Source organism: Scophthalmus maximus, chromosome 9 (genome assembly GCF_022379125.1).
Source record: "Scophthalmus maximus strain ysfricsl-2021 chromosome 9, ASM2237912v1, whole genome shotgun sequence".
NCBI classification, from domain to species: Eukaryota; Metazoa; Chordata; class Actinopteri; order Pleuronectiformes; family Scophthalmidae; genus Scophthalmus; species Scophthalmus maximus.
Window position 1 is genome coordinate 2,046,229 of NC_061523.1, and position 27,673 is coordinate 2,073,901.

A 27,673-nucleotide genomic window follows, 5' to 3' on the forward strand; every position below is an offset into this window, starting at 1 on the left:
TGCAGCTAAGAGGAAGGCGCTTGACAACAAGCAAGACATATCTACATAACGCTGACAGCATCCCAGCCCGGAAACCTGAAAGTGCAGCGTTATGGATATATAATAAACCCATAATTTCCATAAGTTGGGGGTGTCACCAGATGGGCTTATTCAGTGCGCTTGCTGAACATGAAGGGGAGACACCAGTACTACAGCCAAGCACAAATCTGTGCGACTGGGTCAGAGTTTTGTGACTTTGTGGTGTGGACTCAAAAAGACTGTGCTGTGGTACGAATCCTACCAGTTGTGGAATTCTGGACAACTAATCTGACAAAGGCACAGGAGTTTTTCTAGAAGGTTTATCTGCCAGAGCTTGTGGCTCGTCATTACACCAGAGCAGTGACCACAATGTCGCATGGCGAGCCTTTAACAGAAGCACAGCCATGACATGGTGGCATGTGACAATGAGAATTCTGCAGTCCAGTGGTTCCACTTCAAGTACATTTTCCTCAGTCAGACAGCCTTCAGGCAGTGAGCCAAGGCTGTGCCAAATGCACAGACTAACTGAAACCATATCTGGTTGATATCTTTTACATTGTTTATGATTAATATTGCCCTAATGTTTGCCTTTTGTAAATTGAACAGTCTGGCGATATGTGGAGAGCTACTGCTACTGGCAGAAAAACCCTAAGATCCTGACACTGTCAAAGCATCTGGTGCTATCTCTCATGCTAACCACATTTCTCAGAAACAAGGTTTGAAATAGTCACAACCAATGGGCATAACGTAACAGAAATCTATTGTATGTCATGATACGCAAGGATCATGACATACAAGGGGAATAATAGATTTCTATTATTCCCCTTGTTGTACTTTTCCTTGTGTATCGGTTTTATTACTTTCTTGATCCCACGTTGTTTCCTGTTCTATTTTGAAGTCCCGTTCCTTGTGTCGCTTCACCTTCTTTCCTGTGTCTTGTTTCTGGTGTCTTTGTTTTTCCTGTCTCCTGCCCATGTGATTACATGTGATCTACACCTGTTCCTAATGTGTCTCACCTGTGTTCAGTTTGCCCTGCCCACCTTGTGTCTATTTAGTCTCTGTGCTTCCTTTGGTCTTTGTTGGTTCGTCTGCTATTTCCCCCCAGTCTGTTCCTGCTATTTTCCCCTGGTCTGTTCCTGTGATTTTGCCCTGGTCTGTCCCCTGGTCTGTTCCTTTGATTTCCCCTCTGGCTCCAGTGTTTTAGTTCAGACTACTCTTTGATACATGTTGTGGAAACCCTTGGTTGGATTTTGGTTTTTGTTTTACTTTGTAAATTTGTAGATTTGTTTTGTTTTCTATTTATGAAATCATTACTTTAAATGCACCTCTGCATTTGGGTCCTGTTTCCTGCATAACCTGACAATGTGTAGAAACTTAGTGTAGAAAAAATATCGGGAGTATGTTTTCCAACTCTACTGTCTCAAAGTAAGAATGTTCTTGGAGTGTTCACTGGCTACAGTTTTTAGCTTTGGTGATCGACATTCAGCAACTGCACTACTAAAATAAAATTCCAATTTACACCTTACAAGACTATTTCTGTCAGGAAATGATCTCAACTGACTTTTGGAAAGGCTTAATGTTCTATTTTAAGCCCTTTTTTCTTTTTTTGCTTCCTGATGTTAATGATCTCCTTAATGAGCACTTTTACTAGTTGTTCGTTTCCCTTCTCCGTCCACAACATTGTCACAAGTGAAGTCTTCTCCGCTGACCACTCTTCAAATTCAAGAGAGAGATTCATGTGAGGAAAGAAATAAATTGCAACTTGGAATGGGCTGCATGACCTGCACTCTCGGCTTCCACATCTGGCTGGTTAATCTGTGCCACCCACAACATATCTGTTGTGGACAATTCTAATCTCTTCTGGAAACACTCATCTTCCTTCAGTCATGATGACATTCAACCCAATGGCCTGGGCTCACATATTAACCAGCAACTTATTTTACACAATCTTGAACTCTCCCTCACACTGACAACCGACTATGGCATGTCCTCACCATATTTCCTTGATGATTTTACGGTGAGTCTTTCCTTTATATGCATTAGGCTGTTCCTAGAGGTTTAATTTAGGTCAGGCTCAGAGATAAAAATTTAGAAATGTAAATTTGGAGAGCGGTGGGACTGGTTGCACAATATAAACTGTTATGAGTGAGTCATTCCCCCCCCGAATCTCAACGGTGATGAAAGTGCAAAGTTAGCAAAACCAATAGTGTTACAATATCCACATTTATGCGAACAACACCAAGTTGAAATAAACCACTTATCCTTTAACAGCTGGCCACCAAATGATAAAAAAGTGACTCTTATGCTGTGTGCCCTTCACAAGGGTATCATAGGTTCACAAGGAAATGGTGTCCTTAGCTGTAAATCTGATGTATTTTTTTTGTGATGTTCTCTTATGCATTGTGCTTTGTATAGAGAGTTACAGCCTTCAACAGGCTGTAACTCTCTATACAAAGCATATATGTGTTTGTAGTGTATCATGTCCTAGTGCTACAGAGCACCACCTCTGCTCCACTAATCCTCTCAGCCTATGCTGCTCTCTGCTTCTCTCTCCATCTATCTGTTAACTTATCTGTCCATCTCTCATCAGGTCATCGTCTCTACTGTCTCACCTCAAACATCATCCCTCCCTCCCTCTCTCTCTGTTGATACCACTGTCCTTCAGAAGTACACACAAACAGATCAAAAACCCTTTCTAAAGACCCTGTACTGTATAAATGTATGTTTTTATACTTGCACTTTTATACTTGCACTGTCTCAAAATAATCAATTGAATTATTGAAACATTTCAATATCTCACATTTACCTGTGTGCAAACTTGGCACCTTTCTGTGTTTAGAATTTAAGCAGTGGGATTATGTGGGGGGTGATCGAAAATTTCGTATTTTCACTACTAATACTGTCATAACCACAAAATAATTAAATAATTTGCTTTTGGATTTGTTTTGGAACATGACACATCCGACACAGCAGTGAAGACATCTAGCTAAAACTGATCTACTTTACTTACTATTAAACAATACACACATTACATTACAGTAGCATTGTGAAACTTGAGGACAAATAACAAGCACAATTAAACAGACAAAAGTTGAACTAAAATTACCATGTAACTTTTTTTTTAATTGTAGTGGTTTTTGAAAACAGTTCATGTCATATATATCATCACCAATGAAGTATTTCAATTAACCAAACACCAGTTATGAAAAATGAAGAGGAAAAAAAACACAACCTCACCATATTAAACAGATTTACCCCTGTATTTAAATAGTAATAAGATAAGATCACAGTGATTGATAGAATCTTAGATAGAATCTGGATATGTAGTCCTTATCTTTGTCTCCCACATCCCCAATTGCCTCTTCTTCCTCTCTCTGTCTGTCTTTGTGTCTGTCATCTCTCTGTGCTGATAGCATCATGTTATTTACTCTCCAAATTAAAACACCAGCCTTCAAACCACTGTGTGTAGGTCACAGTGGTTTGCCTTTGTTTTGTAACAAAGGTCTGTGGGCGGTGGTGGGGGGTATTATTGTCATATGTGGATTTGTAAAGATATAGTTGACTTTGATGATTATATTTGAGTTTTTTAAATGTTTTGTTTCTTGTTACAGGGAGATAGTTGGTGCTTGGGAAATGTTTTGTAAATTTGTGTTAGAAATGGAAAAAATAAAGCAACAGATCACAAGAAAATGTACACAAATGTTTACAGCCCCCAACAGTCAGGTCATCTCATTAAAGAAGAGATCCACATTGTCGGGATTTTTCCCGTTTGAACTCTTGTAGACCTTCAAAATGCTTTTTTCTTTTTCCTTGTGATTGCCTGCACCTGTCCCTGCTGTGTTTCACCTCTGTTCAACCATTACTGACTAACTTGTATAGTCTCTGTGATTCCCTTAGTCTTTGTCAGTTCATCTGTTTAGTTTTGCTCCTGTTTGGTTCAGTTCTGTGATGTCACCTGGTTCTGCTGTTCGCCATGTTTTGCTCCTTGTGTTTCCCCTAGTGGATTATTTGTGCTGAACTTTGTTATTTTTCCCCTCCAAAGACTGTTGTTATTAAAATATAAATTTGGGACATGCTTCTAAACCTTACAGTATGGTTTAACCAAACATTGACCCAGCAGGTGTTTCGTTTGACATGGAACTTCATGATTTAATCACAATCTAGTGTGTATTCATGAAGAATTCAAGACGGACCTAGGAACTGAGTACAAAAAGAGTGCTCTGCTGTTAGCACACAAAGAAGTGTCCAAGAAGCCCTGGTATAAGGGTTTATTGCCAGAATGGCTTAAAAACTTTGCTACAACACCCCAGATTCTCAGCCACTCTCCCAGTGTGACAACTACAAGCTTGCCCTAGTGTTGGCTAGTATTGGGCCTGCTAGCCTCCTGCCACCTCTCCAGCCTGCAAGCTAGCCCCTCTGCTTGCCAGTCCTCACCTAGCTCGTGCTTTGGCTGACTGTTTTTCAGACTCTGACCCAGAAGAACTGAACATTGACAAGCTGTCTCCCTCGTCTGGCCATCGCTTCCGGATATCTTGGGGTTGGACCCCCAAGATGAAAGCGTGGGTCAATGAGATGACGATCCTCCAGCAGCCAACCCAAGCCTCTGTAGCAGGTTTCAAGTGACCAGCCCAAGTCTCTTTCCCAGGTTTCCAGTAATCAGCCCAAGAACAAATCACAGGTTTGCAAGCTGCCCAGTCTCCGTCTGTCTGCTTGCCCCCACGGCATCTTCCAGAACGGCTCCGCCTGTCTGCCAGGCCACTGGGTCATCCCCTTAAGTGGCCATGCCTGTCTCTATTGCCCTCTGGCTGTCTACCTGAGCTCCCTTGCTCTGTACCTGTCCTGCCTTCGGAAGCCCGCCGGAGTCCCCCATCAAAACCCATGTCCTGTTCTCCTGCGGTTTCCTAGTGGCTATTCTTAATTTTTTTGCTCCTGGATCCCTCCTGATACCCAGTTCAGTGGTACTTGTTGTGGGCCATCTGGTATTTGATCCCTTAATGGGGGGGTTCTAATCCTGTGAACTCTTGGACCTAAAGAACTCTGAAAAGACTTTTGTTTTTTTCTTTGTGGACTTTTTGTTATTTCTATCTTTTGTGTTTTTTGGGTTAAATAGCATTATTGATATTGCTTGCCCTTGGCACTTTGTGCTGATTTTGGCTTCTCTGGCTTCCAGTGTTAGCTCAAATCCGATTCATGGCACTGGTACTCACCTACCACGCTGCAAATGGCTCAGGCCCTTCCTACATCCAGAACATGTCAAACCTTACCACCCCAGCCATCCACTCCGCTCTGCTACTGCTAAACGCCTTGCTACTCCCTCACTGCCACCGCTCATTTAAATCCCATTTGTTTTCTGTCCTGGTTTTTCAGTGGCGGAACGAGGTCCCCATTGACATCAGGACAGCAGAAACCCTTCGATGTCTCCATCGCAGACTGAAATCTCACCTTTTCAAACACCCTGCTCCCTGAATTTATAAAAAAAAGAGCACTGTTTTTGCCTATTTGATAAATCTTCATGTACTTCCTTCTTGATTCATGCACTTTTAAGGTAATATCCTAATGGTTGAATGCACTTATTGTAAGTCGCTTTGGACAAAAGCGTCTGTTAAATGAATGTAATATAGTGGTTTTGTAACTATTCATTATTTCAATCACCATTCCTTGTGTCCCTACCTCTGAGTTTTTTTCTTGTGATCCCTTGGTTCCTGTTTAATTTCACACCCACTTCCTTTTCCACTGTGTCTTATTTGTTGCAGTCCATGGCTTCAGGAATATAACTTACTAGTCTTTATGATTCCCTGCATCAGTTTGTCTGTTCAGCTCTGTTCAGTAATGCTCCTGTTCAGTTCTGTCCTGTGATGTAACCTTTTTATGCTGTTCCCCATGTTTTTGCTACTTGTGGTTTTCCCCAGTAAAGTATTGGTGCTGGGGCAGGCAACACAGCTCACAGAGCTGTGACCAGTAACCACAGAGCCGACCCTAGGCATAGACTGTATAGGTAAATGCTAAGGGCGCCAAGTCATGGCCCTACATTGACTGCTCCTATTAGTTCTCTGTCTGTGTGTGTGGCAGTGGGTGTGGTCTTCCACATTGATGTGAATGTCACACCTGGGTGAACGCGCTAATTTGCGTGATGACGGTAGCAATGAAGCTTGTCTCCTCTATGAGGGGCCGTTAGGGAAATTATCCAGAATTACCTAACACACAACTGAAAATACCTCACACACACAACTGAATTTACCTCTCACACACAAAACTGGAATCCTCTCACACACAACTGAAATTACCTCTCACACACACAACTGAAACATTCTCACACACACAACTGAAATTACCTCTCACACACACAGATGAAATGCCTTCCTGTTCAACTGAAACACCTTCCTGTTCAACTGAAATACTCTCACACACTCACCTGAAACATTCTCACACACACAACTGAAACTACTGAATTCAGCTAGAAGGTCCTGGCATGTGCCAGACTTTTCGTTTTTGATTTTTCATCTGTATTTAACACTTTCCAGCCACATGTTTTAGCAATGAAATTGCCTGTTGATTTTAATTTTGACATAAGCCTTGCAGGGCTCCAGACACAAAAAAAAATCTAGGAGCCAAAGGAAAATTTCATGAGCCAAAATATACTGATGTCAGAGTACAATGTCTAATGTCTCCCTTACCTTTTCTCTCCCCCATGTTTTTTCTGGATAATGTCCCTAAGGGCCCCTCATATTGACCATTGCTGCCTTATATTGGCCAATTGCCATTTTTTTAGCGGGTCGACCCTGGCTTTGTTCTGGGACCTCCCTGCTCTTACACATGCATACGTGGAAAGCCTGAGATAGGGAGAGCACATCTCCCTACCATTCCATGAGCGTTCATGGAATGTTAGGCAGGGAATGCAGCAACCAAAAACCCCCAGTGCCGAACAGAGCAGGCATCAATGACAACACATGGCGTCCCTCGACGCGGAGAAGGCATTTGATAAAGTTGAGTATGCCTTCCTTTATTCTACCCTAAAAGAAATTCTGATTTGGACACTCCTTTATACACTGGTTAGAGCTAGTCTATACGGAGCTGATGGCAACTGTTCTTACTCATGGACTTATGTCACCCACATTCAACCTTAGTCGCGGCAGGGTTGCCATTATCACCGATATTAGCCCTGTTTTTAGAACCGTTGGAAATTGCATTGCATGAAAGTGAAAATATCAAAAGGGTTCAAATGGGCCAGGTAGGACACAAACTTGGTTTCAAGTAATCCGCACACAGCATCATTTGAAATCTCTTCAATTATTGATTCTTTTTCTAAAATCTCTGGTTACACAATTAACTGGGGTAAGTCAGAGGCCATGCCTATATCTAAGATATGTCCCCCAGCCATTAGGGAGCCATGGCACTTCAAGTGGATGCAGTCAGGTTTGACTTATTTAGGGATTAAACTAATGGGCTAAATCTGGAATTCATCTTCTAGGTGACTTTTTTAGGGAAAATAAAATTAGATAATTTGCTGAAATAAAGAGTGAATTTGAATTCTGGAGCTTGTGTGTTCAAGTAATTACGCCAATCGTATTTTGCAATTGTAGTGGGCAGGACAAAAAAACCCATCACCCTATGCCTTCCAGAAGGCCACTGACATCTAGATGGGTCGGTGAGTGCAAAGTGTGAAATGTGTTGCTGGCAATGATTGTGTGTGCGTATGTGCCTGTGTGTGTGCGCGCCCACCCTGTGTCAGAGCTTTTTACCTTGTGGTGTGACAAAGCGCGTGTGTGTGTGTATTGGAGCTGTGTGCGGGAGCTTGTGGTGCAGCGTGTTAGAGCTGTTCACATAAAAATTTCTGACTTTGCGACGTTGAAGGCCGCTACTGATTCTGACCAATAGATTAAACTATCTTTACCCTCCAACTAAGATCCAGGAATTTTTTCATGTAGCTTAGCAGGAAAAAAGGTGGTCTTATTCGAGATGTACATGTACCCAGATTGGAAGGTTTCAGAATGGTTTGGGAAAAAATTACGGTTGACAGATGGGAAAAGCTAGTTGCTTCTTGGCATACCTGTTCACGTGAAGCTCAATCTCAACTTACTCAGTATAAACTGTTAAACAGGAGTTACTGGACCCCAAGTAAATTAGCCAAACTTAAACTAAGGGACAGCAAAACCTTCTGGAAATATGAGAAAGAAGTTGGTACTCTTGTACACATGCTGTATTTCTGTGAGAAATGGCTGTCTGGTACTATCTTGGTACTATCAAGGCCTGTTCGTTTATTTATATTGTTTATTTGTAATTTTTATTTTTTGTATTCCTCTTATTGTAATGTTTGTTCTGTGTTGTCCACAGCTGTGTCTCATTTCGAAATGTATTGAATGGCTGACAGGTGCAGCCTGGGTTAATTTAAGAGGGAAAATATTTGTGTAGTATACTGATTTCAATTATGAATCCCTCTTTCTTAGTCTAGGGGGTGCTGCTGTTTTGTGTTGTTTATAAAGAAAATTGGGGAAAATGAACTAATCTGTGAATGGAATGTGATGAAGCTCTATAACATCTGCTCTGTTGTCATGTCAAAGATATCAATAAACAAAAATACAGATACAGTATGAAAAGGAGGTGCTGGGGTGGAGGCGAGTTGTGAAATGGCGTGCAGTAAAGCAAGAAAAGTAGGCGGGTTAAAGCAGCGTAAAGAGTGCAAAATATGAACTTTGCCAATTGAATGTACAGAAGAGGATCAGCTGTGCAGTTAGCTGATGTGGGCAGGCATAGAGATCTCTACTGTCAGCTGATCTGCTGCAAAGTGGTTGAGCTTGACTTCGTGGCTTGTCTGAACTAACGCTATACTCAATTATGTAATTTGACCAGGGGTTCCAAAACTCGATGTACAGCTTTGGACTAAAACAAGACACACGCACAGACACACACACACACACACACACACGTGAAATCTCTTGAAAATATTTCGGTGCAGGTCAAAGGTGTCCCATAGACAATCTATCATTTATTGATCAGTTCAATGAATACATAATTGGTCAAATTGCATTATATCCATCAAATCATAGGGGGGCACCACCGACTGAGAACATCCTATTTTTAATATCAGGACAATTTCAGCTCTATATACTGGTCTAACTTTAAAATACATACAGTAGATTAATAGACATTCATATTATATTCAGTCTATCTTATATGAATTATCCATCACAACAAAGACCTTGGCTTTGCCAGATTTCCATCCGGTTATAACTGGTTATTACTGCCAATGAAAATTTGAAAACCCAACAACTGATTTATCCTCAGCAGCTGTATGTGCAGAGCTCAGCTCAGCTCATTTCAATCACAAACAGCCGCAATGTGATTTACACCAGCCACTGTTTTAATAGAGCTAGCCATGGTCAGATTTAAACTAGCCAGATTAATCAACTAAACATTCAATATCTCCCATATAGCAGGCGAGCAGTGCATACACACATCTTCTCAATATGAATTTTCCGGGAGATTTCTCTATTGATCGACAGACAGATGATTTGTGAGATACACTGTGAGGAGATCAATAAGCATCCAGTCAATAGCGCCAAGGGAGAAATGAACTGTGGTGATATGATGGCCACAAAGTCAAGTCTGCATGTAATCTCACACAGTAAATTAAGACGTACGCATCGTCTCCAGCCATACCAGAGAATTGAACCAGCAACCTTTCAGTCTCAATCTTCTCAAAACTACAAGGCTTCAAGAAGCCAACGAGATTTAATGATGTAGGGAGGCACAGAGCCTGAGGAGACCGCAGAGCTCTCTATGCTCTGTACAGAGAACTCTGTCTTTTTGCTGTGTGTTTGCTATGGAGTCAGAATTGGGTCATATATACAGCGCACAAAAAAATGACTCACGAGCGATGTATGTGATTTCAAAGTCCAGAGGCTCCGCCCCTAAAGTGTCAAAAACTTTCTCCGCAAGCATATAAAGCACTCCACGAGCAGCGGAGCTGCGCGAGTGTAAAATGTTTCACCGCGAGCGCAGAAATAACCCTCTAGCAGCGGAGCTGCTTTTCCTGCGAGTGACAGCAGACCCTCTTGAGCCTCAAGGGATTAAATCTGTGCGCGATGGTTAATATATGCGCGAGTGAAATCACATACATCGCTCGTGAGTCATTTTTTGGTGTGCTGTATATATGACCCAATTCTGGCTCCATAGTTTGCATGTACAGTATGTGTGTGTTTCACCTTTTGGTGTATGCTCAGTGATACAAGCCAATACGTCTAGTTAGGGTTCCTACTAATTTCTAGAGATCATTTTCCAGGAAATTTTCAGTGATGATCTAGCTGGTATGACAGACAGGGATCGCGCCATATACTGTTCCTCATGGAGTTTAGTGTAGTCTCTAGACAGTTAGAAGTGCCAGGTCTTCCCTTTTCTATAACACTTTGGCGATAGGCATTTGATTTTCACAGTAATGTGAAGTCCTACTTTTTCTCTGTTCTGATTGTCAACTCACTTCCTGATGAGCATGTTTAATGCAGTGTATTGCGAAAAGTTTCTCATCTGGAGTCCCACAAGCCTACAAAATGTAATGCATGTAGGTGATACAACTGAAACTATATGACAGGTACAATGACAAATGACAAAGGGGGCACTATGGAGCCCGTGGAACCCTAACCTTTTGTCCCTGAGTAGCGGGAAAAATATTTGACATGTATAGCAAATTTCATGAAATTTAGCCTATGCGAAGGGCTTAAAAAATTTCAATCCTGAGAAAAATAAATAAATAATAATCCTTACAAAAACAGTAGGCCCTCGCACCTCCGGTGCAGGAGCCCTACAGTAGATACCAGGGGCATGGGCACATCTCCAGTGCTCTGGCCCTAATTTTTAACCTGAATCACTTATTATGAATTATATACCACTGCTGCCTTAACAGGCCAATACAAATAAGGCTAGTCTTTAGCCCAAATGCATCATAACGGTTATAACTAAAGTCATGGAATTTAATAACACATGCGCACAAAACCATTGCAAGAGTGCATGTTACTCCCACAATTCACCTTTTGTAGATGCCTTTGTAGGGTTCAGTGTTTCCCATAGGATTTTGAGAGACTATGGTGGTGTATGCCAGACACTTTACGGGGATATGGGGGCATGCTCCCCCAGAAGAAAACTTTGTACATTTTAAAGTTAAATCCATCAATCTGGTGAACTTTCACAGCAGTTAATGAGGCTAGATCTATAAGAACTTTATGCTCTTGTAAACAATTGTGTGCTATAGTAAAAAATGTAATCATAAACACATAGGTTGTATGATTATGAATGATGATCGCCACCATTAATATCCTTAGATCCTCTGTGTTTTATGAACAAATGGCAATGGAAAGTAACTTCTTAAAAAAAAAACCCACCTTTCTTTGCATAAAAACAATAACAGCACAGAACAATTCACTATACAAATTGTGTGGAAAAAAAGGGACTACATTATCGGTGTGCAAATAAGTTAATTTGCCTCCTAAAAAAGGCTTCACAGTGGATTCAACCAAGCTGCAGTCTATAAATGGGTTATCACACCATGTTGGTCCCTTTACTACTAATATTAAGTGGTTTCTATAGAGGCTAAGCACAACCACTGTGAGCTTCCTCTAAAAAAGTTTTAAAACATTTCATGTCATGGTCCATTTTTATCATAACAACATATCATTAATTTGAAGAGACTATACTAGTAGAAAAAGAGAGCCATTTTTATCCATCTCTCAACAATAACATCCCCGAACACATTTGAAATCTTGCTCCTAACCAGAGTTGAGGCGCACATTTTAAACCTTTGCAGGCAAAACAAGCTAGCAAGCTTGTCAACTTCAGCAACATGCTTACCCATTAAACATTATTTAAGCATTTAAAACAAATAATATATAACTACTAAAAACTACCAGTTACCAGCCAATAGTGACTAATATTTTACCTTTGCAGGATAACAACTTACAAAATTCTGAGTTTCGGTCACATGAATAGAAAGTCACACTACCTGTGCTACCATGTTAGGGGGTGCGTTTACAATTTTGCCACAACACAACCGAGAGCAGCCAATTCAAATGACCTTCATCCATTAATTTTCCCTTTCAAATTGTCGTTTTAGTTACCTAGTAGTTCATTCTCAGCTAAAAGCAAAGTAGGAAAATGTTTAAATAATTTTCCAGGAAAACAGAAGATTTTTCTGTAATTTTCAATGTGTTTTCCATGACTGGAAAATGTGTCACTTATTTTCCAGGTTTTCAAGGGCGTGTGGGACCCCTGATGTAGGGGTCAACTCTAATAGATGAGAGGAGTGGAGGATTTGAGGGTGTCAAATGAAACCCCACCTAAAAGTCTAGAGTCCTGTTAGTGGCCCTTAGATGATGCAGTCCTCATTATGCATCACAATGTACACTCACCGGCCACTTTATGAGGTACACCTGTTCAATTGCTTGTTAACACAAATAGCTAGTCAGCCAATCACATGGCTGCAATTCAATGCATTCAGGCATGTAGAGTTGATCAAGACAACTTGCTGAAGTTCAAACCGAGCACCAGAATGGGGAAGAAAGGGGATTCAAGTGACTTTGAACGTGGTATGGTTGTTGGCGCCAGACGGGCTGGTCTGAGTACTTCAGAAACTGTTGATCTACTGGGATTTTCACACACAACCATCTCTAGGGTTTACAGAGAATGGTCCATAAAAGAGAAAATATCCAGTGAGCGGCAGTTGTGTGGATGAAAATGCCTTGTTGATGTGAGAGGTCAGAGGAGAATGGGCAGACTGGTTCAAGAGGATAGAAAGGCCGTAACTCAAATAACCACTCGTTACAACCAAGGAATGCAGAATACCATCTCTGAACGCACAACACTTCGAACCTTGAAGAAGATGGGCTACAGCAGCAGAAGACCACACCGGGTGCCACTCTTGTCAGCTAAGAACAGGAAACTGAGACTACAGTTCGCACAGGCTCACAAAAATTGGACAGTAGAAGATTGGAAAAACGTTGTCTGGTCTGACGAGTCTCGATTTCAGCTGCGACATTCGGATGGCAGGGTCAGAATGTGGCGTAAACAACATGAAAGCATGGACCTGCCTTGTATCAACGGTTCAGGCTGGTGGTGGTGGTGTAATGGTGTGGGGGATATTTTCTTGGCACACTTTGGGCCCCTTAGTACAAATTGAGCATCGTTTAAATGCCACAGCCTACCTGAATATTGTTGCTGACCATGTCCATCCCTTTATGACCATAGTGTACCCATCTCCTGACGGCTACATCCAGCAGGATAATGCACCATGCCACAAAGCTCATATCATCTCAAACTGGTTTCTTGAACATGACAATGACTTCATTGTACTCCAATAGCCTCCACAGTCACCAGATCTCATCCAATGGAGCACCTTTGGGATGTGGTGGAACGGGAGATTTGCATCATAGATATACAGCCGACAAATCTGCAGCAACTGCGTGATGCTATCATGTCAATATGGACCAAAATCTCTGAGGAATGTTTCCAACACCTTGTTGAAAGTATGCCACGAAGAATTAAGTCAGTTCTGAAGGCAAAAAGGGGTCCAACCTTTGACTACCAAGGTGTACCTAATAAAGTGGCCGGTTAGTGTAAGTGCTGAATGGAATTCAAAACTATTTGGAGAGCCCTACATGTAGTGAGACTAATGTATATTGGCTCTCAGGATTTCACCATAAAAGTCATGAGTCAAGAGGCATTATCATATCACTTTATATAGATACACTATATATCCAAAGGCTGTCATCCTCTGGTATGTTTGTGGACCCCTCTGTTTACATGTTTACTTCTCATGGCCTTAAGTTGGGTACAAACTCACTACTACCTACTTACTACGAAGTACGGACTCATGTTAAATCAAATGGTGCAACTAATCAGCTTGTTGGATTAAGTTGTTGTTTTGTTAGTTAGTTATTTATTTAGTTATTACTAGGCTTTTTTCACTGTCGGGATTGATGCATTAGTCAACACTCAGCCAGTGACTGTCCGAAATGCCTTATCAGCATATTATGTAGTAATAAAAAATATTGTTTTTGTATATCTAAAAACGATAGTACGAAATACTGTAAATAAAGGTTTGAAGGATTAAATAAATTAACTTCTCCCCAGCACTATTTTGCAGGGACACAGTCACTGCATCCAAGGTTTGGCATTGACATAAACAATTGTGATTGGTTGAACAAGCCTTGAGTCTTTTTCCCCTATAGCAGAATTAAAACAGGTGCAGTCAGACCACTCTTTAGTGCTGACATAATGCTGCAGATCTAGGTATGGCTTTGTGAGACTAGAGTCAGTGGACTGTAATACGCTCAAACGGTGGGTCGGCAGTTGGGAGGGGCAGGATAGCAGAGGTGATGTTATTAACTTTTTCTTTGAAGAAAGTTACGTGCATGTTGCACCTCTCCTCAGTGGTTTCAGAGTGGGAGAGTGAGGGGGGTTTGGGGAGGTGGTTTATTGTTGAAAAAAGTTGTTTGGAGTTACCGGGGCTTTTGTTGATGATGGTGGAATAAAAGCTGGACCGTGCATCCCTCAGAGCTTCTGCATACGCCCTCTTGTGTTCCCTGTATGCCTGTTTGTGAACAGTCAGTCCAGAGGCCTTGAGCCGCCGCTCAAGGACACGCCCAGCCACCTTCATTTTTCGCAGCTCGCAGGTGTACCAGGGTGCTGAGCGCGTGAATGAGACTGACCTGGATGTTAAGGGGGCGTGGAGGTCCAGGAGACTGCTCAGGGACTGGTTGTAGAAATCCACGGAGTCAGCAACAGAAAGGAAGTCAGTAGAGCCGGAGGAGAGAAATTGAAGGTCCAGGGCCAGGGCATCCGCATTGATGTTTTTCAGCTTTCTGAAGTGGATCTGTCGTTTTGGTTTGGTATGGGTGGAAGGAAAGGGCAGCTCCATTGACACGACCTTGTGATCTGAAACACCAAGATCATAAACCTGTAGGTTGCTGATGGGGGCAGAGTTAGAGATGACCACATCGAGTGTGTGTCCCCTGGAATGTGTGGGGAGATCAACATGTTGTAAGTTGAGGGAGTCTAGCAGCTGAAGGAAATCGGCAGCGGGATGACATGAGGGGGTGTCGACATGAATACTTATATCTCCCAGGATTATGGTATTGGCAGAGGTAGTACAGAGTGTTGTGAGGAGATCAGACATTTCCGGGATGAAAGCAGAGTTGGGTTTAGGGGGCCAGTAGATAAGGAAAACAGTCATGGGAAAGGGGGGCTTACATTTAAATGGAAGACACTCGCAGGAAGATGTTGCAGGCAGCGGGATGGGGGACAACTCCAGGTCCTGTCGGTGAATGACAGCTAGGCCACCACCGCGGCCAGTGCTGCGTGCTACCTCCAGGTAACTGTAGCCGGGGGGACAGGCTTCATTTAGGCCAGAGTAAACCTCTGGCTGGTGCCAGGTTTCCGTCAGACACATGAAGTCAAGTCCTTTCTCTCTGATGTGTTCTTCAATCAGTGTGGATTTATTGTTGATGGATTGAGTGTTGAAAAGTTTGAATTTGACCAATGACTGTGGGGTGAATCTCTGTACAGGTCGCAAAACATTAAAATCCACTCCGCGCAGACTGGAATCCACTCCACGAAATGTATCCAGCCGAGAGAACGGGGATCCCATGCTGGAGTGCAGAGGTCTCGCGATATTTCCCGTGTTGATGGTAGCTGGGGCGACGGTACTCTGATGACGCCTCAGACATGCGACGGATGACCATAGAGATGGGATGCTTGTAGCAGAGCAGTTTGGCTGGTTATGGAAGATGAATTTTCAACCGGAGCCTCTATGAATGTAACGAGGGCAGCGAATAATTCCTAGTTCTTTAATGATGGGGATATTAAATCCAGGTATGGTTGCGGGATTAACCTAGTGTGGAACCTAGTGAAATAGATTATCAATAAATAAAAATGAAATACTTCATAAAAAATCAAGATATTAACCAAAACATTAAGAGGCTGGAGGGTTGTCATTTCCTGGCTTCTTTTTCCCATAACCCCATTTTTTCCAGCCCAGCCCTCCATTCCACGTATGTCTGAGTCTAAGACTCTTCACAGTACCAGTTGCCAAAGTACTAGAGATGTGAAGGAGGCTTTCTCTCTCTCTGGCACTTCTTACAGAGAATCACATCAGTCTTCTTTTCATATTTCCTTTTGAAAGTGCCAGTGAACTCACTCTCTTGTTTCCTTTTCCTGTAATGCTGTGTGGTCTAAGGCACAGCTTGAGTCTGTGTCACAGTTGATGGTGGAATAGCTGAGGGCAATGGGAGGTTGAAGAATACCATCTGAGAGGTTCCAGGTACTGTCGGACTCTGCACAGATGGCAAAATGAAGGGGAGGGAGCCAGGTGGTGCTGGTGCAATTACAGGTAAGCATCGAGGTGGTGGTGGTAGTAGAGCCTGGGAAATGGCCTGAGGTTGCAGTCTCCCCTTGAGTTTTGCCTCCCCAGCAGTGTTTGGTGGCAGTGTGAAATTGTATGGTACAGCCAAACTGCCAGAATTTAGAGTTGGTCTTTTCTGCAAAGCCTCAGGCAACTTTCCTCCTGGGAGCTGGATCGTCTCGCTCATCACCTTAGCATTGGTGATGATGCTTTCATAAATGTGCTTGTACACACGTATCACCATCGTGAAGCGTGACATCCTCACTCCATCACAGCCCATATGGTTGGGGTAAAGAGTGCAGAGCCTTGTGAAGATGGCCTCCACCACTCAGTTGCAGTCAGGCCACTGTGCTGGACTATGAGCCCCAATGAAACACCTGGAAAATAAATTTAATTAAACTACTAAAACTGAAGACAATATTTGAGCCTGTTTCATTTTTTTTTTTTTAATTGAGACAATGAATACCCTGTGTTTACCTTTTGGTGCTCTCCACACCTGGTGCCACAATCGTTTTAGTGGCCCTGAATCGTCCCTGTTATAAAGTACCTTGGTGACGTGGTTTGTAAACCGTCTTCTTTTTGTCATACTCTCCCATTGCCTGCCACAGGTTGATGATCTCGGTGCACTCTTCTCCAGTCAAGGAAAGCTGGTGGTCTCTGAGGCCAACCAAATATTCCAAATATATAATATGCCAAATTTTGCACAGCCTCATAACGCTCAAGGTTGTCAGGTCCAACAGAATCCTAAAATTCAGATAAGTTTAGAACTTTAGATAGCAGCAATGGATACCATTGATCGTATGAGGGCACTTAAGTAAGAATCGGGTCCTTACATCATGTGAGGTGGACTCTTCAGATGTTTCAGATGTTTCCTCGGGTTCTGCTGATAATTTTTCCACTGGGACTGCATGAAAAATGATAAATATTTAGTTTTAATTTGTCCTTACATCTCTATGATAAAGATACATTTAAGGTTAGATTGACAACAAATACAGAAGGTTCATTAAAAACTCACAGCTATGTGCTGGCTTTGACCGAGTGAGCATTTGAGAGCTGGTTTTAGTGGATGGTAGTGATGACAGTGATGAGCTGGAGTTAGTAGGTGAAGGAGTTGGAGCTGATGGAATCAGAGACGCTGCTGATGCTTGTGACGAGGCAGCAGGGGTACGCCAGTGTCGAAGGTGGGGACAGTGATATCCTGAAAGTCCTCTAATTCAGCATAACATTCATCCAGCTCTACATGAACATCAGTGGTCTCTGACTCCTCAATGGCCAAATTGTAGTCCTGCAGGACTTTACCAGTTTGCTTTTTAATTCAACTCCAATAAGCTCATCTTTAAAACATAAAAACATTGATCAATAATTAGATAATATACAGGACATTATATAATAACTTAATATATAGTGGTATTTGTAAACTTGAATAAAACTGTCACAACTACATAGTCATAGTAACATACCAGTGTATTTCCTAGGCTCGGCATAAGGGATGATTTTCTTGCCCAGGACCTCCTCTGCAAGGGTATTTAAAGCATGGCGGAGAAGATGGTTGTAGGAGCGTGGTTGCTGCCCCTCAGTTGTTGCTGCCACAGCCCGGTCCTCATTCCACCTTGCAAGTCCATCCAAAAGATAGGCCTGGAAGAAGGTGTCACTTGCAAGTGTACCTGTTAATTCAGAAATGTAAAAAATAAATAAAGATAGTCTACTATACAAATATTTCCTATAAATACATAGACAGGTGTTCTTAAAATCCATTCACTCTTATAATTATCAACTATTTGATCAATTTACAAATAAATATTCTAATGAAGTCACTTGACATTTTTACCTGGGATGAATCTGTTTATATGTAAGTGAAATGATTCAAGCGACGTGGAACCTCTGGCACAGTGATAGGTTGGCAGACGGTGCCCTCCCTTCACTACAGTTCCCGTCTGCGTAAAAAGCTGCCCCCCATGAGGATCCTGGATGCAGGCCACGTGCTTATGTTGGGACTTCTAGATCTCGTTCATCCGGGCCGAGTTGATGAAAGGGACTCCCAGAGTGTCAGACCAGCAGCTCCATCAAAGGCTAGCTCACTTCGGCTGATAAAGCGTAGTACATCAGCTTGGGAAGGTTGTTTCCGCTCAGTTTCTAGCTCTGCCAGATTCGCCATCTTCAGAACCTCGTCCCACATGAAAATACAGTGGCTGAGGTGACTCATGAAGGTGGCATATAACAGATGTGAGTCAGTTGTGCAACCCACAGTAATACTCCGCATAAACTGCCATATGTCTAACCGGATGGTCATTTGCTCCCACTCTTCAAACATCCTCCTCAGAAGAGTGTTGCCACACTGACATGATCACCTGTCCATGCTCATTTCCGACGTTGGCTGCCCAGGTAGCGGTGCCATAGCTATGTCCGGCAAGCTTTCGAGCCACCTTTTTGGTCGAATCCATTTCAAGATCCGACCATATTGTGACGTGATGGCGGCCTTGACCTCATCAAGCCTTTGCAGGACATCCTGGGCATAAACTTGCATCAGCCAACGGTGCTTGGGGACAGGACGCATGGCAGGTGCAGGCACAAATGGTACTGGACAGTCTTCTGCAGCCAGATGTCAGTATGGCGCTGCTGCAGTTTCTGCTGGATCTGGCTGCTGCTGTTTCCCAGCCCTCGCTGACACATCAAAGACACTACCTCCATGTCACATGCCAGTTTTGAGGTGAGGATGCAAGGAAATTTGCACCCTGTGGCCAATGTCCAGCTGGGAGACAATGCCATGGCTCCAGCTTATGACTTTCCTCTTGCATCTCTGACAGGCCAGGTACTCAGAAGCAACAAAATAAGATTTCCCCACGTCCACCACCTTCCTGATTTTCTGAGGCAGGCCAGCTGAGGTCAGAAGTTTTTTTTGACATTCTTGATGTGGACACGTCAATCTGACTTGCCACAGCTTTCCTGGGATCCACAGCAGCAGGGGATGGCGAAAGTAGTTTTCCAGTGGTGGGGCACTACTGGTCCTGAGTGGCACCTGTGGAGGATACCACCAAAGTTTGTCAACCCTGCTGAAATCCAGCTCGGGATGCCCCTGTGATGTCCACCTGAAGAGGGTCTTATCCACCTCTGATCCACATCAGGCAAGGTGTGTATCCAGCCCACTGGAAGACAGACTCGCCGTGCTGGAAAAACAAAAACAACTGTAAAAAAAAATTTAAAAATAAATGCTAATTAATTTGACCTTACCTTATTATCATTTCAAAAGGAAAAATTTTGACTTGTTGGAGTAATTGAAAATAAAGTTAAAAAAAATACATTTACATCACCAGCATCAGAAACAGACCATTATTATTTCCAGTAAGTCTTTTTGTTTTGTATGTTTTAAATATGTATAAACTTCGCAACACGTGTGTCTCCTCCATGTCTATTGCCGCTGCCAGTAGCATGCTGTCATCCAGCCCAGTGAACACAGAGGGGTGGGTGAGGGAGTGTGAGGGCCCTGCTACTGCCTCAGTGAACAGAGATGGGTGGGTAAGGGTGGATGATGGTCGTGCGTGTGCCTTGGACAAAGCTAAAAGACAAATAATCATCATGAGTATTGAATAGCTATAATAGTAAAAAAATAAATAAAAGTTAATACATTTTTGCTTACAAGGTTTGGCTTTGATGGGGGAAAGCAGCTTTTTAACAGTACTGTCCAAGCTCTTCTGTAAAGGCCACTTCCTACGCAGGAGGGAGCGGAGAGAGGAAGTGGCAGCGTGCTGGGTGGTGGGAGAGACCTGGGAGGTGGCAGAGGCTATGGAGGTGGCAGCGGCTTGGGAGGTGGCAGCTGAACTTTTTCTCAACAAATTGCTCTTCCTTCATAACAATGGCGATTCTGCAGGAAGGAAAGAGCTCCATGTACTCCATAAAACACCCCTTATTGTGGGCATTGTGTGGATGGTCTTTCCTTCCTGTGGGGTCCCTCTTCATAGCTGCCACAAGGTAACCAGCATATCCCAAGGCATTTTCAATCACCCACTTGAATGTCTGCCCATCATCGACACCAAACTCAATTTCAAAGAAACCCAGCAGGTGCTTCCTATTTGCTGGGTCTCCGTGGTGCTGAATTAAAGCTTCTTTTTTAGCTCTATCCACCACTGCCTCTGGGGACATGGGTCGTATCCATGGCTTTTCTTCCCTCGCTTGCCTCAGTTTTGTTGCATCTGTTGTATCACTCAGATTTAGACTGCCATCAGCACGTATCCTAAAGCGAGGTTCCATCTGAAATAAAAAAGGAAATCATTAAATGGAAAAAAATATTTGTAACACATACTTAAGGCAGTTGTGTATATTATTCCATATTATATTCAGTCATGACTATCTTGGTTTTGTATTATGCTATGTTTATGTATATTTTTGCAACAGGCTTAAATATCAGACAACATCCCAGTGTCACTATAAATCATAAGTACTATATGGGAGTAATATCTGCCATCTCAATTATTATAGTATTTAACACAGCTTATGTCCCACCTGGAACAAAAAGTAGCAAAACCACACTGTACAACACTGCATTAATGTGCGAGTATCACATTAATGTTGCAGCTGGTACATGTGGAGCAAATTCTAACAATTTCAATCTTCAGAATAGGTTAATATTTAAAATACATCATTATATTTTGTACGAACCTTCTTAATCTGGAGAGTAACTAGTAAATATGTCACTGACATATTGAATATGGCAATATGTCTGCTCACCTCCATACTGGCTGCAGTAAATTTCCACTCACCCCACATCTGCTCCTATCTGCCAGCCAGCCACACCCACCTCATTAGTTCATTCCCCTCACCTGGTCTCTCAGCTGCATCTCATCCACAATCAAACCCAGTATATAAGCCTCTCCAGTTCACAGACTCAGTGCCAGATTGTTCTTTGCATCGATGACAGACTTTCCAGCGTTTGGACTGAATTCCCGGCTTCGACCCTGCTTCACCCCAACCTCCCTGCCTCGTCCTCCCTGCCTCGTCCTCCCTGCCTCGTCTCTGCCACGGTAAACACCTCTGCCTTCTGCCCCCGACTACGAACTTTGTCAGTGTGTTTCTGGAGCGCTGTCTGCCTCGGCGGCCTGGCTTCTCCCCGTACCTGCTCTTCGTCGTGAGATTCCAGCCATCAATGGTGTGGCTTGCCTCATCTTACAGATTCTAAGCTGTGTTATGCCTCGGTTGTCATGTACTGCTCCTGGGTGCCTGCTCTTCCGCCTGGTATATGCTACAAGCCTGTTTTCTCTGCCAACCTGCTGGTCTGCTGCAATAAAGGACCTTTCCAACTCTCCCCATGGTGCACTGCTCTTGGGTTCACCCCCCCGTTACAGAATAAGGCCATAAACTAAATGTAGTCGAATGAAAAGTACATGATTTCCCTCTGAGATGTAGTTGAGTGTTAGTATAAAATGTAAACTTTCCAACACAGTTCCAGTCTGCTCGCTTGGCTCTAAATTCATTCAAGATTGATGTATGAAACGTTAGCAACATGATAAAACAAGCCATGTCGTAACTTTTCATTTTACTGTTCTCCACCGGAGTAACTCAAAATCGCCATTACAGTCGCGTCACTGCTACAACAGGTAATGTCATTAGCAAGTAAATTGTTAACTTTACCGAACCGAAATGACAACGAGCATTCATTCAATGGCCTTCATTCAATAACTTAACTCGCTAACGTCGTCAACACGCAAGTCTTAGAAGATATATAACCGTGAAACTGGCCAAACATGACCGCTCATACTACGTCTCAAAATCGCCGTTTACAGTCACCATGTTTACAGTCGCTGTTTCCAGTAGCATCACTGTCACGCTACCTGTTAGCTTTATCGAGCCATGTAAAAATATATATATGGGTACAAATATTCCCAATGTAATGGTATTGACAACAGCTATAAAGATATACTTACTTTCACAAAGTTGGTCAGAAGTTTTCAATTTAGTTGACGTTCTGATTCAAGCCAGCAACCGCTATGAGTGTGTCCCGCCCCTCAACGTCGATAGGTCAATTCTTGGTAGCACGACGTGCGATTCTTGGTAGGGACGCGACGATGATTGGTAATTGTGTCAGAATCTTGGTAGATTCTTGGTAGCGGACTGAAACGTGATTGGCTGTCACTACCAAGAATCACTTCAACTCTCGGGTGGCAGAGACCACTAGCCCCGTATTTCAACTGTCTGTGGAACAGAATCTGAAGCAGATAATTGGATGTGAATGGTTTTGGGGTGCATTTCTTGGACATGTAGAGAATGCTGGTCGACTAACCTGTGTCGTGGAAAATCTTTTGTGATTCCGGTGGAGAGGCTGGAATAAAGATTCTTTGAACAAAGTGGATTTCGTGTAAGTATTTTATTCTGTCGCGAGCCGAAGGCAAACAGGTTTCACGGAGCACACAGAAGCGTTGCTGCGACCACAACACAGAGTCCTAACCACTACAATATCACGGCCATTGTGAACTCTGGCTGCCTCGCACTAGGAATAACATATTTGTAGCTGCTATGTTGTCTGTTTTGTTTTCCTTAATGTGCTGAAAAGACTGGTTAATTTAACAGAACAACAATCTAATAATGCTACATATTGATTAGGAACAAACTTTGTCCTTAGAATCAAGATGAGTTGTAACACTGTCAAACCATGAGTTGTTTGGTGATAGTTATGATGGATAGGGTTCTGATGTGTATCTAGCACTTGAAGATAGTACATTTGCCTATCATTTGGGTCTTCTATGCTTATGATATACGGCAAGTTTTGATAGGAACCATGTGGAGGCTGTTTAAACATGAAGGACAAGTCATATGTTAAAGATAATAACTAGTTAGCCAGGAGTCTACCCTAGAATCTTCTGATCCGTAATCAGACGCGTTATCCATTGCGCCACTAGCCCTGTTATCGCCTCTCTGTGGACAGATATTCCGTTATATTACCAGTCAGTGGAACAGAATCTGAATGAGATAATTGGATGTGAATGGTTTTGGGGGTGCATTTCTTGGATATGTAAGTTAGTCAGTCAAAGGTTTCATTCAAGAAAGAATATTTGATCTATCCAGCATAAAGCTTTTCAAAATGAGGCCAAAGTGAATACGACAAGTCTTTGTACTTTTGCCGTGACCCGGATTTGAACCGGGGTTGCTGCGACCACAACGCAGAGTACTAACCACTATACGATCACGGCCCTTTGAAATTATGACTGCCCCGCACTAGGAATGACATATTTGTAGCGCTAACTGTAGAGGGTACTGCTATGTTGTCTGTTTGGTTTTCCTTAATGTGCTAAAAAGACTAGTTAATTTCAACAGAATGACAATCTAATAATGGGACATGTGCATTAGGAACAAACTTTGTCCTTAGAATCGAGATGAGTCCCAACACTCTGTAAAACCATGAGTGTTTTGGTGATAGTTATGATGGATAGGGTTCTGATGCGTATTTAGCACTTGATGATAGTACATTTGCCTATCATTTGGGTCTTCAAGGCTTATAATATACGGCAAGTTTTGGTAGGAAGCATGTAGAGGATGTTTGGACATGAAGGACAAGTGATGGCTTAAAGACAACACCAAGCTAGCCAGGAGTCGAAGCTAGAATCTTCTGATCTGAAGTCAGACGCATTGTCCATTGCGCCACTAACTTCTTACGTCACCAGTCTGTGGAACAGAATCTGAACACCAAGCTAGCCAGGAGTCGAAGCTAGAATCTTCTGATCTGAAGTCAGACGAATTATCCATTGCGCCACTAACCTCTTATATCGCCAGTCTGTGGAACAGAATCTGAATCAGATAATTGAATGTGAATGGTTTTGAGGGTGCATTTCCTGGACATGTAGAGAATACTGGTCAAAAGACCTGTCAAGTTGTTCAGATAAAGATTTCATTCAAGACAGAATATTTGATCTATCCAGCGTGAAGCTTTGCAAATTGAAGCCAAAATGTCTTTCTACTTTTGTCGTGACCGGGATTCGACAATCTAATAATGCGACATATGCATTAGGAACAAACTTTGTCCTCAGAACGAAGATGAGTCCCAACACTCTGTAAAACCATGAGTTGTTTGGTGATAGTTATGATGGATAGGGTTCTGATGCGTATTTAGCACTTGATGATAGTACATTTGCCTAGTGATAGTACATTTGCGTCTTCTTACGGCAAGTTTTGATAGGAAGCATGTAGAGGATGTTTGGACATGAAGGAGAAGTGATGGCTTATAGACAACACCGAGCTAGCCAGGAGTCGAACCTAGAATCTTCTGATCCGTAGTCAGACGCGTTATCCATTGCGCCACTAGCCCTGCTATCGCCTCTCTGTGGACAGAAATTCATTTTATTACCAGTCAGTGGAACAGAATCTGAATCAGATAATTGGATGGGAATGGTTTTGGGGGTGCATTTCTTGGACATGTAAGTTGGTCAGACAAAGGTTTCATTCAAGACAGAATATTTGATCTATCCAGCATAAAGCTTTTCAAAATGAGGCCAAAATGCATACGACATGGCTTTGTACTTTCGCCGTGACCCGGATTGGAACCGGGGTTGCTGCGACCACAACGCAGAGTACTAACCACTATACGATCACGGCCCTTTGAAATTATGACTGCCCCGCACTAGGAATGACATATTTGTAGCGCTAACTGTAGAGGGTACTGCTATGTTGTCTGTTTGGTTTTCCTTAATGTGCTAAAAAGACTAGTTAATTTCAACAGAATGACAATCTAATAATGGGACATGTGCATTAGGAACAAACTTTGTCCTTAGAATCGAGATGAGTCCCAACACTCTGTAAAACCATGAGTGTTTTGGTGATAGTTATGATGGATAGGGTTCTGATGCGTATTTAGCACTTGATGATAGTACATTTGCCTATCATTTGGGTCTTCAAGGCTTATAATATACGGCAAGTTTTGATAGGAAGCATGTAGAGGATGTTTGGACATGAAGGACAAGTGATGGCTTAAAGACAACACCGAGCTAGCCAGGAGTCGAAGCTAGAATCTTCTGATCTGAAGTCAGACGCATTGTCCATTGCGCCACCAACTTCTTATGTCACCAGTCTGTGGAACAGAATCTGAACACCAAGCTAGCCAGGAGTCGAAGCTAGAATCTTCTGATCTGAAGTCAGACGCATTATCCATTGCGCCACTAAGCTCTTATATCTCCAGTCTGTGGAACAGAATCTGAATCAGATAATTGAACGTGAATGGTTTTGAGGGTGCATTTCCTGGACATGTAGAGAATACTGGTCAAAAGACCTGTCAAGTTGTTCAGTTAAAGATTTCATTCAAGACAGAATATTTGATCTATCCAGCGTGAAGCTTTGCAAATTGAAGCCAAAATGTCTTTCTACTTTTGTCGTGACCGGGATTCGACAATCTAATAATGCGACATGTGCACTAGGAACAAACTTTGTCCTCAGAACGAAGATGAGTCCCAACACTCTGTAAAATCATGAGTTGTTTGTTGATAGTTATGATGGATAGGGTTCTGATGCGTATTTAGCACTTGATGATAGTACATTTGCCTATCATTTGGTACTTCTATGCTCATAATATACGGCAAGTTTTGATAGGACGCATGTAGAGGATGTTTGGACATGAAGGACAAGTGATGGCTTAAAGACAACACCGAGCTAGCCAGGAGTCGAAGCTAGAATCTTCTGATCTGAAGTCAGACGCATTGTCCATTGCGCCACTAACTTCTTATGTCACCAGTCTGTGGAACAGAATCTGAACACCAAGGTAGCCAGGAGTCGAAGCTAGAATCTTCTGATCTGAAGTCAGACGCATTGTCCATTGCGCCACTAACTTCTTATGTCACCAGTCTGTGGAACAGAATCTGAATCAGATAATTGGATGTGAATGGTTTTGGGGGTGCATTTCTTGGACATGTAAGTTGGTCAGACAAAGGTTTCATTCAAGACAGAATATTTGATCTATCCAGCATAAAGCTTTTCAAAATGCATACGACATGCCTTTGTACTTTTGCCGTGACCCGGATTCGAACCGGGGTTGCTGCGACCACAACGCAGAGTACTAACCACTATACGATCACGGCCCTTTGGAATTATGACTGCCCCGCACTAGGAATGACATATTTGTAGCGCAAACTGTAGAGGGAATTGCTATGTTGTCTGTTTGGTTTTCCTTAATGTGCTAAAAAGACTAGTTAATTTCAACAGAATGACAATTTAATAATGCGACATGTGCATTAGGAACAAACTTTGTCCTCAGAACAAGATGAGTCCCAACACTCTGTAAAACCATGAGTTGTTTGGTGATAGTTATGATGGATAGGGTTCTGATGCGTATTTAGCACTTGATGATAGTACATTTGCCTATCATTTGGTACTTCTATGCTCATAATATACGGCAAGTTTTGATAGGATGCATGAAGAGGATGTTTGGACATGAAGGACAAGTGATGGCTTAAAGACAACACCGAGCTAGCCAGGAGTCGAAGCTAGAATCTTCTGATCTGAAGTCAGACGCATTGTCCATTGCGCCACTAACTTCTTATGTCACCAGTCTGTGGAACAGAATCTGAACACCAAGCTAGCCAGGAGTCGAAGCTAGAATCTTCTGATCTGAAGTCAGACGCATTGTCCATTGCGCCACTAACTTCTTATGTCACCAGTCTGTGGAACAGAATCTGAATCAGATAATTGGATGTGAATGGTTTTGGGGGTGCATTTCTTGGACATGTAAGTTGGTCAGACAAAGGTTTCATTCAAGACAGAATATTTGATCTATCCAGCATAAAGCTTTTCAAAATGCATACGACATGCCTTTGTACTTTTGCCGTGACCCGGATTCGAACCGGGGTTGCTGCGACCACAACGCAGAGTACTAACCACTATACGATCACGGCCCTTTGGAATTATGACTGCCCCGCACTAGGAATGACATATTTGTAGCGCAAACTGTAGAGGGAACTGCTATGTTGTCTGTTTGGTTTTCCTTAATGTGCAAAAAAGACTAGTTAATTTCAACAGAATGACAATCTAATAATGCGACATGTGCATTAGGAACAAACTTTGTCCTCAGAACGAAGATGAGTCCCAACACTCTGTAAAACCATGAGTTGTTTGGTGATAGTTATGATGGATAGGGTTCTGATGCGTATTTAGCACTTGATGATAGTACATTTGCCTATCATTTGGGTCTTCAAGGCTTATAATATACGGCAAGTTTTGATAGGATGCATGTAGAGGATGTTTGGACATGAAGGACAAGTGATGGCTTAAAGACAAAACCGAGCTAGCCAGGAGTCGAAGCTA

General features: G+C 42.6%; 4 non-coding genes across 4 annotated transcripts; all 4 read right to left on the reverse strand.

Annotated features, from left to right (window-relative positions):
- Positions 1-23,508: 23,508 nt before the first annotated feature.
- Positions 23,509-23,580, reverse strand: trnah-gug. Its single transcript has one exon. It is a non-coding gene; the product is annotated as a tRNA-His (tRNA).
- Positions 23,581-24,619: 1,039 nt separating this feature from the next.
- Positions 24,620-24,692, reverse strand: trnar-acg. Its single transcript has one exon. It is a non-coding gene; the product is annotated as a tRNA-Arg (tRNA).
- Positions 24,693-26,379: 1,687 nt separating this feature from the next.
- trnah-gug lies at positions 26,380-26,451 on the reverse strand. The gene has a single exon. It is a non-coding gene; the product is annotated as a tRNA-His (tRNA).
- Positions 26,452-27,192: 741 nt separating this feature from the next.
- On the reverse strand, positions 27,193-27,264 carry trnah-gug. Its single transcript has one exon. It is a non-coding gene; the product is annotated as a tRNA-His (tRNA).
- Positions 27,265-27,673: the final 409 nt, after the last annotated feature.